Below are 14,364 nucleotides of genomic sequence, written 5' to 3'. Positions count from 1 at the left end.
ACGCCGTAACGGCAGCAGTGTCCATTAACTCGTGATAGAAAGATCGGACCATTTTAGTAACTCGGTTCTTTAATCCTGGTGCATTTTTTTTTTTAGTCATTTCGTTCCTTTGATCATAAATAAAATGTAAAATTTTTTCGATTAGTAGATCCCCCAAAAAAGGTCTGCATACACGCAGTTTGATTTTAGTTCCAATAATATATATATATATAGATTTCTTCAAGAGTTGAGAGGTAAACTATTCAAATCTGTTCCCTGTGTAATGAATGTAATGTCAGTGCTTTTTTGTTTCTCTGCTCTTCATCTCTACACAGAGCTGAAAGATTGGTGAGTTGACCAGGAGTTAAGCCACACTCATCTGCTCCTCTCATGCAGTTATCCAATCAGCCAATCATGTCTCAGCAATGCAAAAAAAATTAAAAAATCATGCAGCTGCTGGTCAAGAGCTTCAGCTAATGTTCACATCATCAGAATAAAGAAAAGGTGTGTAACTATAACAGTGGTATGGACGGCTGTACAAGATAGCAACTGAAAAAAGACAAAAAATGAACTGTAATGAAATCGATGCCAATTTTATTGCCGATCGATCAATAGATTTTGTTTAAAGGAAAAATATTTGTAAACACCAGACAATGTGCTTTTTGAACATAGATTTGTGCTCGTAAGGACATTAAAAAAATTCTGGTTGTAAGGATGCAGTCGGCATTCCGATTCATCTCGAAGGTGTTCAGTAGGGTCGAAGACTTCTACGTTTCCTGCTGGTGCATCCAAAGACATTTTGGTTAAGAACCTCATATGGCTGGAAACGTCAGGCTTTTGTCTATAGTGTATATGGTTTAATTTAGTGGAATCAAAATCTAGGGGAACATCCTCCCAGAAGTTTGTAGGTTCTTATAACAAGAAGTGGATACTAAATGTGAAATGGGAGGTATGAAAACCCATATGAGTCTTATGACCAGATGTCCACAAACGTTTGTCCATCTAGTGTCCATCTAGTGTAGAAAAACCCAACAGAAACTCACATGGACATAAGAAAAAAACATGCAAAACTCCTCTCACTCACTTTTAGAATACAGTACTTGTGTCATTACTTATATTAGTCATTATATTTTTTATTTAAAAAAAATTTTTACCATAAAAAAATCTGATGTGTTCTGTTTTGTTCGCTTTAAAGAAGCAGCTTTAATTAGGAATCGCAGTTTGTTTATTTCTACTGTTTTCCACAGAAAAAGAAAAGAAAAAATTGCAAAAGCCACAAGCGAGCAGTATTTTTAGAAAGTATGTCTTGGTGTTCTTGGATGCGATGGCTGTGGTTACTCGCTGGCACCAGTGTAATGTGTGGATGTGAAACACTACACCGCAAAAAAAAAAGACATAAGTGTGAGGGCGTGTTGTTCTAAAGTTACACTCCTGGCACTGGATTTGAATCTTACTGTACATCCATTTCACACAAAAAAAGGACGAATTTCTCAGCATTAGGGTTTTTCCCAATGAAGTCAATTTTAGCTGGATATTTTATCAGGTACAACTAGACATAAATTCACCAGCCGTTTTTTTTTTTTTTTTTTTTTTTTTTTTTTTTTATTCATACGATTATCCAGTCAGTCCATCACATGGCAGCAGCAGGATGTATCTGAAGAGCATCAGAATGAAGTCGTCTCTATGACCCGTGTGACTTTAACCATGATGTTAATGCTGCTACTAGTCTAGTCGGGCCACTTTTTTTTTTTTCCCCAGACACAAACATTTCACGGGTTTGTACAAAATGGTGTGACAAACAAAAAACATCAAATAAGCAGCAGTTCTGTTTTAATCACATTTTACAACAATGCACCACAGGCCTCCTCACTCACTCCCACATCAGTTCCTGACTTTGTAGTTTATTAGGCAAAAAACTCCACAAGCACACTCCAAAACCTTGTGGAACATCTTTCCAGAACAGTGGAGGTTATTTTAACAACAAACGGTATCAAAAAGTGGATTGTTATGTTCAAAAGGAACATTGTGTTATGGTCAGGTGTCCACAAACTTTGTCCATATAGTTTGTGAAGGCAGCAAAAAAAAAAAGGGCCTGAGAAATGCAGATGTTCTGAAGGTTATAAAAATTTGATCACTTGGCAGAAATCAACTCGATTTGTTATTCATCCGAATAATGAAACTGATGCGTTTCTGCGTTGATCAGTTCAGACTGTGGGTTGGATATCGAGCTGCTGTGAAATTAGATATGTGCTTCCATCTAGTGGCAGTTCACCAGTATTACATGCTCCAGCACAGCCTTTGGGCGGTGATTTTTTTTTTTTCCACCAAAATCAACTGAGATACTTCACATGCATAATAATTATAATAGTGATTATTATAATGCATCTTTCATGTTATTACGCATTTATTCACAGCTATATAGTAAGAGACAGTAGTACGTACTGTACTGTACTGTAGATGTTCTCTCTTTTACTCTGTCCAATTCTAAGTTTCCTTTTCTCTCTTTTGTGCCCCTTTTGTCTCTCTCTCTGTCTCTTCCTCCTTCTCCTACTATCTCCCTATGCCTCTCTCACTCTCCACTTTCTCTCACTCTTTCCACCTTTCTCTCTCTCTCTCTCTCTCTCTCTCTCTCTCTCTCTCTCTCTCTCTCTCTCTTTGTAAACAAAAATGGATGAAAAATCTTTCCAGCATTACTATCCTTTTGAGGACATTTGTTCAGGTTACATTAAACATCACACACAGGAAATATATAATAATGATGATGATGATGATGATGATAAATACACTATATTTATAAAAATGTTTGCAGACACCGGGTTTGGTATGTGCTTTCTGAGCATCGCATTCCACAATTTGTCCCAATTTGCCTCCACTCTTCTGGGAAGATGTTCCACCAGATTTGGGAGTGCACTTGTGGAGATTTGTGCTCATTCAGACCAAAGGGTGTTAATAACGTCATGAGGAGGCCTGGGGTCCAGTCAGCGTTCACATTGATCCCAAAGGTGTTTAATAGGTTTGAGTTCAGAGCTCCAAAGCAGATCCTTTTAGTCCAGACAGCATTGGGTTTCTGTGTGTAGAGTAACATGATGTTTTGTTATTGGTTATTCTTCTCTTTTGAAGACTTCCTCAAACTCTTCGCTAAAAGTTCCTCCATGTTGACATTTTGCGCTGACAAATCGGAAAGAAATTCTCAAGAACAAGAAGAAAAGCCAATAGCAAAGATCAGTTGTATTACTTATAGGAATTATTATTTTCATTTTTTGATTGTTTATTTGGTTTAATCCCAGAGACTGAAATATCTTAGTTTTGTTATTCCAGTTGTCCTGTAGATGGCAGTAGAGGTCTGGTGACGAGCCTGAAGCCAGAGATGGTTTACCCACGTTGGTTAAAACACAGAGCTCAGTGAATAGAACTGATCTTCTCATTTCCAGACAACTTGTAACAAAGGTATAATACGTGAGGAAGTGTGCACTTTATGTACTATAGTGTACACACACACGTGTTGAGGGAGGCGCTCAGAGCTCACGAATACCATGTGATTAAAAGTCTGTTGTAGCTCCAACAATCAGTTCCACTGGAATCCTGTGGGACTACTGGTGTGACTGTTCAGATGGTGGTCTAATGTCAGTACGCTGTCTTTATTGTGTGTGTGTAAGTAAATTGTATGTATTGTATGACGGTGACACACAGGTCTCAATTGTACCAGTGCAAAAAACAAAAAGAAATGGGTCATATGACAAGAAGAGGGATGTAAACTTTTGCACGTTTTTGATGTAAATGATGGCCTGAATTTTTTATTATTATTATTATTATTATTATTATTATTATTTTGTATTGTCCTTTAAAAGATACAACAGAAGACCAAATAAAAGCATTTGACACCGATCATCCCGCTCAAAAGTTTTCACCCCCATTGTATTGGCCTTATTGAGACTTACTGAATGGCCGCCACCTTTTTTTAAGTCGTGCACGTGTTTAAATCGAGGTCTAAAGGTGCCTCTTGTAATTTTTTTGCATGGTGTATATTAGAGTAGTAATTCTCTGCCAGATCATTTTGTCATGTATATATTTATATATATATTGTCTAGATATGAATCATATCTCATAGACAGCATGACAGAATTCTAAAAATGTTCACAATATTCTGAATGTATTCTGTGCTTCATGCATAAAAGGCCACTGCACATTTTATCCGCCTGCACACACATTCAGCTTCACTTAATGCAGTGAACTTTGAGATTCTTTTCTGCACCGGAAACTGCAAATGTACTCCTGAGTGCACGATTTTATTCTCCTCAATCATTCAAAGTCTTTTTTTTTTTTTCTTTCCTCTTTTCATTTATTTACCACTCTGCCTCCGATCGGATGCATTTTTTTCTCATGCTCTCTTCTTCCATCACATATAAATAAGATCCCTGGATAATTATGCTCCTCCACCAGGGGCAAGGTCTCTCCCCTCACCTGTAGAGAGGATCTCAGTTTTATTATTTTTATTTCACATCCATGGCCTCGGACAGGCTCTGATTTTTCATCCCAGGCGCATCACCTTTGGCCAGAAACATTCGAGCTCGTGTCGGACGTGCAGTTCCGATGTACCTCAGACGTCTCGGGTATGAATACTAATACAGTCCGGTCTCGGGTCCCAAATCTTCCTTTAAAGACAGGATTCATTCATTCATCAATATTTGTTGTTACCTTTTTATCAAGTCACATTCAGCGCCATATTGTAATATTTCTTTGTCTTGCTCTTGGAGATTCATCTGCACTCCCAGTGGTAATCGCTGATTTCGGATTCTGCCTCTGTTCCTTGCCTCTCAAATGCTGCTTTCTTCCTCGCCTTGCCTCAGGCTCAAGTTTTGTTTCATCCCCTGACTTGGCTTCATGTCCAGTGTCAATTTTCAGCCTATATTCAGTTCCTGCCTAAGACCAAAGTCATGTCCCTTTTTTTTTTTTTTTTTTTTTTTTCACTCTAGCAGCATTTTAAATACAAATGCATATTTGTTGGTGGGGTTTTGGCCAGTAAACCATTGTTTGTTTCCTTACATCATTTGTTTCTTATGACTTTATTCACCTCGAATGCAGTTGTAAGACCAAGCGATGCGTCTCAGTGGATAATCAACCCACCACAATCGACACCATGTGGTTTTCGAACATCCCATTCTGCATTTATTCTCCATTTGCCCTGATAATCCACTAGATGTTCCACTAAATTTTGGTGTGTGCTTTTTGAGATTTGTGCTCATTCACCCACAAGGGTGTTGGAAAGTCAGTCACCAATGCAGATTGCGAGACCTGGTGTTCAACAGGGTTAAAGTCGAAGTGTAGCAGGCCACTCAAGATTGATTCCAACCATAGAAACCATATTTTCATGGAGCTCACATTGTGTACAGGTGCATTGTCATGCTGAAACAGGTCTGGGTCTCCTAGTTCAAGCGATGGGAAAATGTCAAGACATCATATACAATAGTTCACAGTCATGTGTCCAAGAGCTCCAAACACTTGTTTTCTGTCGGGTGGAGAACTTCTCATGGAAACACGCTCATGCCAAAACTATTAATTACCTTTTAGCAGAATCGCTTTGAGCCTCTAATCCGGGAGGACGAAGCCCCCTCTTTCCTCGTTTTAATTGCCACTCTCCGCTTTTAATGAGATATAGAATACGCACAGCGCATGTCTGACTTGAAAAGCGATCCCTCACCAGTGGCCAAATGTGCTGATACGTCAAGGATAGAACCTTTACCCTGACAGCTCGGCTAACTCGCGAGGCCAATTAACACTTCCTCGGGCGAGCGAGGCACGAGCCCTCGCGAGCATCGCGCATGCGCTGCGAGGGCGGGGTGGAGAATGGAGAGGCGTGCGAGGCGCTCAGGTGAAAGCTGGGTAATCATGGCCGAGCACAAGGTGAGCTCACTGGACTCCGGGGAATATTTTTTTTTTTGTTGTTGTTTGTTTTTCTCTCTCAATGCCAATTTTTCATGAACTAAATGTTAAACACTGATCATTGCCCGAACTGTTTGTTAACATTAAGGATTAGTGTCACGGAAAATTGTCTTAATAGGGATGGAAGGAATAATTTTTTTTAATGCATACGTCTGCATGCTCAGTGAATGGAATTGAGAAAGAGGAGAAAGAGAGAGTCTCTTGTCCTTGATTTTTACAATGTCATTTACAAGAGAAGTTCTTCAGCTTCTTCAGTGTGGCCATATTTATTTACAGTTGTTTGTTTAGATACCTTACTGCATTCTTGTTCTATCATAAAACAGAGATTGATGTTGCCAAATATTTTGCCCTTCGTTCCTCATCCTTTTTCCTCTGGTGGCTTCTCAACACTATATGAACAAAACTTTGTTGGCTTTTCAGATGGGACATTTTAGCATCCAAAGACATTTGATACAATTTCGTGCCTTTAAGTTTGTGGTAACAGTTTGGCCACAGGAAAGGTCAGCTGTCCCAGTACTTTTGTCCAAACAAAATGTGTGTTGTATTGAGAAAGTATGCTGGTGGATAAAAAAGAGCACCTTTGCTCTTTGGAGTGAATATAAATAAGGTCCTGGGGAATGCACACAGCAGGGGGGAGTGGTGGTGGAGGTGTATTGTAGGTGGGGTGGTATGGGGGTCACCCACCCAACCAGCCAGCGAGCCAGCCAGCCATCCATCCATCCATCCGTCTATCCATTTATCCATCCATCATGCAGCTCAGCGTAATAGACAAGTCGGGCACGAGGCAAGAAACCGGAGCCACTCCAAGATAAACACATGCTCTCTCCAAAATAACAATAGACTCCTATGACCTGTTTGGAGAGCCGAGCTCGGGGGCCTGCACCACCTGACATTGTCATGTGCCCGAGTTTGGGGTGTAGTGTTACGGGTTGAAACCAGCCTGACGCTTGTAAGACGGGACTCACGTATTTTTTTTGATCGAACAGGACCTTTTTTTTTTTCTTTTCACGAGTATTTTCGACGGATTTATTTCCTTCTAAGCTCACAATGATTTCTGTATAGTATTTGGTAGACGAGTACAAAAAAATTGTTAGGTTTAATTCCACACAGTTCCACGCATTTTCCAAAGGTTTTCCATAATCGAGTAAAGATATTTCCAATCAATAGATATTTTTTTGAAATCCAGCAAGAATGTGGGTATGTAAAGTATGCTATGTGAGGCATGTGGCACTACAGTACCGCCTTCATAGCAGCATTTGTTGACATCCCAGAGGGCAGCGTGTGTGTTACATGAGCATATTTGCAGACTGACACCGAAATGCAGTCGTAGCGTACCCGTGTAGCCTCTCTGGAAACCTGCCAAAACTGCCACAAATTGTGGTTTCTCTATTCTATTAAAATGCACTCTGTGGACAAAAGTATTGGGACGACTAACTATTCCAGCCATATGTGGTTCATATGTGGATCAACTGATGCCACCAATTTTATACAATTTCTTTGAAACATAAAATTTTCCCTGCACTCGAACTACAAGATCAAAACCTGTTCTAGTATCACAATGCCCCTGTACACAAAACCAGCTTGTTGACTTATTATTATTTTTATTTTTTTTGGGGGGGGTTGATCCCCGTCAAGACGGCATCTGTGTGTTGTGGGTTGAGGTAAATGTCACAGCAAGAAACTTAAAGTACTGGTGCCCGTTTAATATCATTTTCTGAATTTAATTTAATACTATTTTCAAAACGACTTTCACACACACACACACACACACACACACACACACACACACACACACACACACACAACTCCAGTGGGACTGTGTGGGTGTGTTTCCGATACCATTTACTGTTCTTTTCCTGTACATCCACCTCCATCATTGTCCTGTATGTGCGCATGTGTGTATGCGTGTATGTGCGTGTGTGTGTTTGGGGTAGTTTAGTGTCCCCTGATGCTAAGCTGTTGAAGTCCCTGCAGCTGCACCCAGAGCCCATAGATTTACAGGTGCGACTGTGTCTTTCATCAGAGGAAGTCTACTGACCGGCTGTTCCTCTCTCACTCTTTTTTACCCCCTTTCTCTCTTTCTCTCTCTTTTTTTTTTTTTTGTAGCAGGATGTTGTCATAGACTCCATCTAAGAGCCGAGTTCTCTGGATGTAGTAAATAATCATTATTAAACTGAGGGAAAGTGTTTGCATTAGCACACTCAAAATCAACACAGTGCGTACTGCGTTTCTCATTCGTTCGTATCTGCTTAGATCTTCGTGGTTTCGTGACAATCTGAGCATGTGCAAGGTTGTCCTGTACGCTGCTTCCGTAACCTCTGAGATGCATACAATATGTTTACTGAAGCAGGTCTCTCATACTGATACTGTATCTTTTTTGAAGGGTATTCTATAAGATTTCATCGTAATTATAGCTATTTTTTTATAACAATTACAATAATAATAAAATTGCTATTTAACATGAGAAAACTTTTGATAGGATTAATCACATCTATGAGGCAAAGGTCACAATCCAAACTATTACCTGTACAAAAAAGGTTGTGTAGTAAATACCACAGCATTCAAAAGGGACCCGTAAATAGAAATTGCTGCATTCATTTAATAAAATGGGGTGTTTTATGTTTTGTTTTGATTTGATTGTTTTATTAAGGCGGGTTTTACTGCAAATCCAATTTTGTGTCGCAAACGAAAATGAAATCACAGTAAATGAACTAATTCTACTAGTCAAACTAGTCCACACTTAGAATCAGTATTTCTTATGTTTGTGTAAAATAAAAATCTAATAAAATTAATTGTATATTTATTATTATTATTATTATTATATTTTTTTGTGTGTATAATTTTTAATTAATTTCTATATATGTGCCATAAATATATATGTATAGTGTGTGTGTGTGTGTGTGTGTGTGTGTGTGTGTGTGTGTGTGTGTTTATATATATAAACGCAAATAAATTTTAACAGCACTAATTACATTAACATGATAAATGCAGCGCAAATTTCTGTTTGACTATTTTCATTCAAAATATAAATAAATATATTAGGCAAAATGAAATCCTTCAACTAAACCCACAATTATTCGTGACGCCCTTTTTTTTACTCAGATATAAACCATTTTTAAAATACCTTCACCGAAAAATCCTTTTTAATCACCGAACATTCATTTTACTGATGCGCCAAGACTCTAATCAAGCACCAAAATGCGCTGCGGTGCCCACATCCGGCAATTAAAACCGTCCGTGTGGAAACACAGCAAAATCCTGACAATTTACATCATTAAAAAAAAAAATTTCACTTTGTTTCACTAATAATAAACATAAATTTGCATAAAACAACCATATTCTCCCATGCCCATGCTGATTAGAATATGAAAAATTTTGTGATTAAATTGCGATCAAATATTTTAATTGATTGACAGCCCTAGAATATATATTTTCATGTGTATATATTGCGTTTATGTAAAATATTTATATTTCTTTAACTAAATGATACAGCCTTTTCACGTGCATGTTTTCCGGTGTCCGAAATCATTATTAGAAATGAATCTGTCTCCTTCAATCACGTGATCGCGCTTCATTTCCAAAAGCATTAAATCACTCTTAATCCCATTTGCTTTGTTTTTAAAAGGCAATCAAACAGAAGCAGATGCCTCAGGGAACATTTTCCAACGCGAGCTCCTGTTTCTCTTGTGAAGTGCAGTGTAATAGGCAGAAGGGGCAAACATTTTCTTCTTCCCTACTGAGAAAGCGAGAGCGAGATTTAATGAGCAGGAAAGCCTACTCAAGCATGTAAAAATTTCACCATTCCAGCCATTATTTCATCGATGAATGAAAGCTAATGGGGAGTGCCAAACGCAGCAATGAACAAGCTTCTTCTTTTTTTTTTTTCCTTTTTTTTTTCTCCCCCCTCTCTGAAACAGACATAATGGTTAAATCAAACAGCTATTACTCACATTGGGCTGCTGTAAGAGACCCACAAAAAAAAAAAAAAAAAAACGAGATAAAAAGATTAAGACTATCGCTATGTAAGCACACCGGGGACATCGCTCGACACATCATCGCCTTCTGCCCACATCCAGTCCGAGCATTTTTAATTAGCTACACTTTCAAAGTCTTCAGTGCTTTCTGTGATTCTGGCACTGATATAAGGAAATCTGAACTAAGTACAAAAGCCCACAGACACAAAACCTGTAATTGATACAAACTTTCACCGATGAAAAAAACTACATTTTGAACAACCTATAAATATATCATATGCACAAAAGTATTGGGACGCCTGACTTTTCCACTTGTTGCACACAATTATACAGGATGTCATTTTCCCTTCCATGGGTTGGAAGATCTTGAGTGGCCTGCTATAGATCTCTAAACTCAATCATGTTGAACACCTCTGAGATGAATCAGAGTGCATCCCAGACCTCCTCACCCTCCTGAATGAGCACAAATCTTCAACCAAATCTAGTGGAACAACTTCTCTGAAGACTGGAGGTTATTGTAAGAGCAAATGGGGAATGGAAGTTTTAAAAAAAAAACACACGATCATATATCCACAAACATTTGTCTCTATAATGCAGTGTGTGATTCGTTGATTATCTTCACTCACTTGTCACATTATTTGTATTTCCTTTTAAATATCTCTTTGAATGAAGATCAAAGTTCCATAAAGATTACACCAAGCATATCTTCCCTCACATCCATCGCGACCTCTTTCTCAACCGCGGCTGGAAAACCTGCCCCCGAGCACGCCATCTTTGATCGGTTACGCAACCCTGCCTCTGAACTCGTCGCCATACAGCCTTTTTCCTGGAAAACACAACCCCAGTGCACCACTTTTCCTCCCTGTAGTGACACCCTGAGGATGGGAACGTCACAATTTTCAACACTTCCTCCAGGCCCGGGGCCTCAGAAGGCGCTTTTGCTTGGCGTGTTTTTTAAGAGTTTGGATGAGGGAGGTGGGTGAGAAACAAACGGACCAGCTCGGGGGCTTTGATCTTCATTTCCTGCCTATTATTTACCTCGGTTTCTCACGAACCGTTTTTTTTTTTCCCCCTGCTTCTCTTCACTCCAATTCCCTCTTGTTTCCACTCACATTTGGCCCGGCAAAGACAATACGTCGCTCTTTAAAACGCTTTTAGCCAGGAAACTATAAAATCTCTGTTGTCACTGTTTGCCAGTGCGCTGTAGCCCTTATGAGGTCTGGATTTAGGGATTATATGGTTTAAAAAAAAAAAAAGGAGGAAATGCGCAAAAACAACTGAGACAAAAAAGATGGCTGCATTGTGTCTGAAATGAGGCTTATAAACACTATGAGGTATTGTGTTGCTTTAATAACTGGCAATGTAATACAATGATGGATGCAGATGAAGCATTGTTATGGCGGGAAACTTTCTTTGGGGTCTTTTTTTTATATTTTTAAGTCTTTACATGCATCTTAAATAGTCGAGATAATGGACTGCTCAGTTTTGCCTAATCATTGCTTGTAATTCCACATTCAGAACAAACTAATTTGGGCGCAATTTCAAGAGTGTTTTTTTAATGTAAAATGAACTATAAGAAAAAATTATTTAACCTCAGAATGTGTTCAAAATGTGTGTTTGGTAATAAACATTACAATGTGATATTATGCAAAATTGCCTAAGAATCTTCATAGCGATATTTATAACTGCCTTGTGAACGCGTCACGACACACGGTGACATTTCGATCAGCGTTAAAGTTTTGATTAAATGAACTATAACTCCATACAGGTCCATGTGACTACAGTAGATAAAGTCTGTTCCTTATATGGACCAAAGTTTGTGGACATCCGACCATAAGATTTGACATCTGAACATCCCAGTCCACATTTTAGTCTCCATTCCCTGTTATAGCATCCTGCACTCTTCTGGAAAGATGTGTTTATGGAGATTTGTGCTCATTCACCCACAAGGGCGTTAGTACTTTCTTTTCGGCTTCTCCCGTTAGGGGTCGCCACAGCGGATCCTCCGCACGTTTGATTTGGCACATGTTTTACGCTGGATGCCCTTCCTAACGCAACCCTCCCCAATTTATCCGGGCTTGGGACCGGCACTAAGAGTGGCTGGGGATGGTTCCCTGACCGGGAATCGAACCCGGGTCGCAGTAAAGTTTAAAAAAAAAATTTACGCATATAGAGGCGTTCTATACAGGTTCGTGGCTCCAACGTTGTGGGAGCAAATTGGGGAAGAACCACATATTGGCTGAAAAAAGTCAGTTGTCCCAATACTTTTGTCCATCTCATTATTTAGCAAGTTCTAATATGTGTTTTGTTTGATCAAAACTGAATGAATGGTATCAAGCATTGTGTTGCAGACTTCATCACTAACCATGAGAATCATAAAGTAGGTGGATGAAGGAGGATAAGGTGCGAGCGGGGCTCTGAGCCGAGTCGAGACGAGACGAGCTCTGGGAGCAGCGTGTGCAGAGTGTGCGAGGTGGGATGATAAAGGTAAAGGGCAGGCAGTAGCAGGACCTCCAGTGAAGGGCCATTAATCTACTGGGGTGTGTGTGCCACTGACTGCCTGACCGTTATAGCCACACAAAGCCATCGCCTTGACCCTAAAGCAGAAGTAGCCCGGCAGATGTGCTGAAAAAGCAGCCAGATAAATCAGAATCGGCTTCCAGGAGCACTACGGGGATGATCGGCCAGAGCCGAGTAGAAAGCACGCCATTAAAACGGGTTGCATCCATTTAATCTCTTGCCGTTTATTCTAAGTGGACTTTAACACGCATTGTGCAGAATTGATGGTTGTTATTTTGTCAGGAGGAGCACCGAGAACGTAGTGAGCACACGTTTCAGGGGGAAATTAATTCATTAATTTAATTATTATTGTTTATGGTTTTTACCAAAACAGGAAATGACCTAAGGAAGCAGGGTGCAAATCTGTCAATCAAGTCAAGTCAAGTCAAGTCAAGTTTATTTGTATAGCGCTTTTCACAACAGACATTGTCTCAAAGCAGCTTTACAGAAAACAACAGTTAAGGTGAATGGTGTGCGTTTGTCCCTGATGAGCAGCCGTGGCGACAGTGGCAAGGAAAAACTCCCTTAGATGATATGAGGAAGAAACCTTGAGAGGAACCAGACTCAAAGGGGAACCCATCCTCATATGGGTGACATCAAAAGTTTGGTCATAAATCTTTCAACAATACAGAACAATTTGTGATCATCATAGATCCAGCATCAGCTTCTCCATGCCAGGGCCTTTAAACACTCGGCATCTACTTCTCCATGATCATCCATAGGTCCATAATCTTCACGAGGTGGGACGTGACTGGAGCTGGCCAAACCTCAGGAAGCCTCGGGATGGGGAGAGAAAGAGAAGCAGTGGAGAGGAATTAGCGTAGCTGCTGTTCATGATATTAACAGCACAAGTTGATAATGTGCATGTGATCAGATGTTCTGGAGCACAAGGTTGTGATGTGATGTGCGTGATGTGTGTTATGTGTAGGCTTTGCTAAAAAGATATGTTTTTAATCTACACTTAAACTGGGAGAGTGTATCTGAACCCCGAACACTGTCAGGAAGACTATTCCAGAGTTTAGGAGCTAAATGTGAAAATGCTCTACCGCCTTTAGTGGACTTTGCTATTCTAGGAACTACTAGAAGCCCAGAGTTTTGAGGTCTCAGGGAGCGTGACGGATTGTAGCGTGTCAATCACTAGACAAATATAATTATATTTATTCAAAGCCAAATAAATGTTTCCTACAGAATACAGGGTGTCACAAAAACTCTGCATGCACAGGGGGGACTACGATCAATCGAGTTTTGCATCCTGAGTGTATGTCCGTGGATGTCCTCTTTATAGTCATTCTGCAAGATATAGAAAGATATAAGAGAGAAGAAATTTCCGGAGACGTTTTGGTTGATGTACAAAGACTTTTGACACAGGCTTAAAAAAATTAATCCTGTACCATGTCTAGTAGTTTAATTGGGTTATGAGACTTATATATACTTATGTATTGTTACCCTAAATATATAATAAGCATAAAAAAAACATCAGGATGTGAGACGAGTACTTAGAAGACTTTTCAATTCAATTTGAAGATTGTAGAATTAATTTTATTTATGAATTTTTTTTACAATTTACATTGTCGCAAAGCAGCTATCCAGAAATGATTTAAAATCTATCCCAAATGAGCAATTCAGAGGTCGAACAGTGGCGAGGAATCGGCCGGCGAGACGACGCTAAGCATTCGCGCGGCCGCCAGAACCAGAAAAACATTTACACAAAACGCCTTTCCGCGAAGTAGCAATTAAAACGGTGGCCTCAACTCCGCCGTATCGCCGCGCTGCAAATTCTACACTGTTGCTCATCATCAATCAGCGACTCCGAATCCACTGATCTTATTTCCTGATCTTATTAGCGTGTTATGCCTGCTCCTGCAGAGTGAGTGCTCGGACTGTTGACTCTGGTCCCTGTCTGCAGATGAAA

General features: G+C 39.7%; 1 long non-coding RNA gene across 1 annotated transcript in view; it reads right to left on the bottom strand.

The window, feature by feature from the left end:
* Positions 1 to 11,976, bottom strand: part of LOC310735477 — a 59,879-nt gene extending 47,903 nt beyond the window's left edge. Inside the window, exon 1 of the long non-coding RNA XR_014536315.1 lies at positions 11,919 to 11,976. This is a non-coding gene — a long non-coding RNA (uncharacterized lncRNA). The remainder of the gene's footprint in view (positions 1 to 11,918) is intronic.
* Positions 11,977 to 14,364: the final 2,388 nt, after the last annotated feature.

This window comes from Silurus aristotelis (genome assembly GCF_946808225.1).
Source record: "Silurus aristotelis genome assembly, chromosome: 13".
Classification (NCBI taxonomy): Eukaryota; Metazoa; Chordata; class Actinopteri; order Siluriformes; family Siluridae; genus Silurus; species Silurus aristotelis.
Note: the sequence above shows the minus strand (reverse complement) of the source record. Positions and strands in the feature narration are given on the sequence as shown.